General features: G+C 40.5%; 1 pseudogene across 1 annotated transcript; it reads right to left on the bottom strand.

The window, feature by feature from the left end:
* Positions 1 to 546: 546 nt before the first annotated feature.
* Positions 547 to 3314, bottom strand: LOC116561336 (annotated as a pseudogene). The gene has a single exon (XR_004273397.1). The product of XR_004273397.1 is annotated as a probable ubiquitin carboxyl-terminal hydrolase FAF-X pseudogene (transcript).
* Positions 3315 to 3436: the final 122 nt, after the last annotated feature.

The following is a 3436-nucleotide window of genomic DNA, read 5'->3' as shown; positions in this document are numbered from 1 at the left end:
GTCTTCTATTATGCTCCAGCATCTTGGCATAGCACATTTTTGCATATTTGTTTTAAATCTTTTAAAATTCCCATTACTGATACTTAAGTGTTCTTTATCCCACCCAGAGATTGAACTGTCAAACATTATATATAAGGAACATATGTGCAACTGAAAACAGCCTGCTTGTCACATTTCTCCCCTTGTTTAATATTTTAATATTCTAGGTGTAAGAAGTAAAAGCTCTGAGTAATACAGCTGTCACTTCTCGGACAACTGCTGTCATTATGGTAACTTTTTCCTCATTGGCTACACTAACTTGGTGTGAAGCCATGCTAAATGTTACAGCATAACTATAGCTTCAAAGTGATTAACCTAGTGTCAGAATAAAAAGGCAATGAAAAAAACCTAGGAACAGTGTTACATCACCAATTTTCCACATCAACCAAATAATTTAAAGGGTACCAGCCTTACATTGCTCATAGCAAAATTAACTCCAGTGGCAAAGAATTAACATGAAACTATTGGTGTGGCTGACATGGATGGGCTCTGTTTTGTTGCTGCTGGTTTTTTTTTTTTTTTTTTTTGTAAAGGAGCTGATTCTACTGCCATGAGGCAGGCAACACTGGTTGCAGAGTGCAGTGGGTATAACAAGAAAATTAACTTTTGTAGTTTTTGTAGATCTGTGAGTCTCAACAAGAAAAAAGTTTCTTGCTTAAGAATTAACAGTCAACATTAATATACTATATACACCTTTGCCATTTACACATTAGCATCAGGCCATTTATTACAAAACACTATACACTTTCCACTGCAGGCGGGTTATATATTGACAGCAAGTTTCTGCAGATAAGACAGTGAATAAACTCTCCACTCCATGTTGATTAGGAGTAGTTTTTCTAGTTTTAAATATTAGCCAGACACAGAAAAAGTTTGGACTGTAAGGCCTGGGTGCACAGTCTTGATGGAACCAGTTAATTATGTGCATTTCATTGATCCTTGGTTTGAGGTGGGGATACTTCTTCACTGCCTTCATAATTTTCTTGTGCTCGTTGGCCAGTTCTCTGAGGGTTGTTCATGTGATGTGCTGCTGGGCCTGTATATGGCTGTCCATGCACATGATTATTCTGTTGATACTGAGATCCAGGTGAATGGGGGTACAATGGGGCATCTTCAGGTGGAGGCGACTCATGTTCATCTGGGGCATCTTGGTCATCTGGCTCCTCCTCTGGACAGAGTTCACAAGCTTTAGCAAGTGTCATCCTAGCACTATGTGATCTCTCCAAGAAATAACCATTTGATGTCTCATTGCTTTGCACTGGGGGAGACCAAGTGTTGTAAGTGTACTGAGGATTGCCAGTATATGGTCTTCTTTCAAGTTCATCTCCAAGCCATTCCACCACCCAGGTCCACTTTCTTTTAAGATCTCCATTTCCCTGCAAGATTTGGTAAGCAACAGGACAGTTACTAAATAGAGCTACCGCACATTTTATACACTGGTATGCTCTTTTTTGATAGTGATTCTTAGAGCGCTGGATTGTGTCAAACAGCCCATCTCGGTCATCTGGAATTCCTTTCAGTGCATTATGGATTCTGTGAGTTTGCCAGGAGTCTTCAATCAGTAAGATTTGCAAAAGCAGATCCAGATAGGGCCACAGTTCATAGGTATAGGAATATGCAACCTGCCAGAGAAGTTCACTGAGGACAGTAGATGAGAACTGAGGATTTTCCCAGCAGCAAAAACGAAGCAATTTGACAGTTTCCTCTGAATTACTGCAGTCTTCAATGATTTTCTTCACATAACTTGTTCTCACAAATAAAATGTCTGCCACATTCTGCTGAATTGGCATTATAGGTTGTGATAAATTAGGGTCACCAAAAGGATTGGGAAGAGGAGGATTACCATTGATTGAAGACTGCATTCTTGAAGAGACATTGCAACAGCGGATCAGCTGTGACACTACTGAGTATAATTTGCCTAATTCAGCATACTGATATTTGATTGGAGGACCTGGACCTTCATCTAAAGACACAAGCATAAAGGTAGCAGGTACACTCAATTTCAGAAGCTGTGTCTTCTCTGCCACACCTAAATTGGCATACATTACAAACAGGTTGAAATACTGCTGTAAATGACGCCCATGCTCTGAAACTTCCCTCGTCAAGAGATTTAGTATTGCTCTCAGTAAGTGATCACTCAAGCTTAAGTTGTCATAAGCCTGACTAGAAGGTCCAGGAGATGCAAAATGTGAAGGACATGGCCCATCTTGCAAGGAAAAATGTGCAATAAAGGCTATAAGTTTTGAAAATGCACCCCTCAATTCTGCACTAGGGCACTCCAGAAGGTATTCGGAGAAGCGATTTGAAACATTAAAAAGGACATTATGAACAAACCAAATACGTACATTCTTGCTGTGACGAAGGAGAATACACAATGCATCATACCAATCACTGGCAGAGCCACGGACTACTTTCTTTGTGTGAAATCCTGTAGTAAAGAGGAACCTAGCAGCAAGTTGAATACTGATCATAGTGATTTCTTCTGCTTCAGGTAACAGGTGATCTTGCCCGGGAGGAGGGTTTAAGTAAACGCCATTACATGTAAGCAGTTTTTTCATAAACTGAAAATACTCCAAACTGTACTGCATTCGGCTATGCATGAATTGTACATTCTGTTTCCGCACACTTCTCTCAATGGCTGACGGCATAATAATCTGATGAGGTCTGGTGGTGACAGCAAGCTCTGATATGTATCTTATCAACTCATCATCTTGGTCTATTGTGTCCATTTGTTCATAAAAAAGTATATAAGCATTCCACCACCTTTTCTGGCGCCTGTATGACATACGCTTCATCATGTGATCAAACACTTCTCCCATGTACTCTCCACCAAAACACTGGTTTTTCATTTCCTCATCATCATCCATTTTACATTCTGTTACATCACCATCATCAAATTTATACCAGCGATTTCTCTCACCATCTCCATCATTCCTTTGGATGATGTAAGAATAATAATGCCCCCCACTCGCCTGACCACTGTGCACAAGCACACCCACAAGTCTGTATTTTGTGCTTCCTGCTGTTTCACTTTCAGACTGCTCACTCTGTTGTATCAACTGACTCTCTGGGTTTACATTATCTCCTTCCAGCTTTGCGACACCTGCAACCGTGTAAGGTTCCATGTCTAGCTCTCGAGGAATTTCAAAATAATCATTGAACTTGATTGCACATTCTCTTTCCCAGTCATAGTCAAATCGTTTTAGCTGAATAGCAAGAACAGGAGGTAATTTTTTAATCAACAAGCGCTTTACAGTATCAACCTTTTTTTTTTTTTTTTTTTTTTTTTTGAGACAGAGTTTCACTCTTGTTACCCAGGCTGGAGTGCAATGGCGCGATCTCGGCTCACCGCAACCTCCGCCTCCCGGGTTCAGGCAATTATCCTGCCTCAGCCTCC

Source organism: Sapajus apella, unplaced genomic scaffold (genome assembly GCF_009761245.1).
Source record: "Sapajus apella isolate SASKATOON/1434 unplaced genomic scaffold, GSC_monkey_1.0 scaffold29, whole genome shotgun sequence".
Taxonomy (NCBI): domain Eukaryota; kingdom Metazoa; phylum Chordata; class Mammalia; order Primates; family Cebidae; genus Sapajus; species Sapajus apella.
The sequence above is the reverse complement of the archived record's forward strand: the minus strand, read 5'-3'. Positions and strand labels throughout refer to the sequence as shown.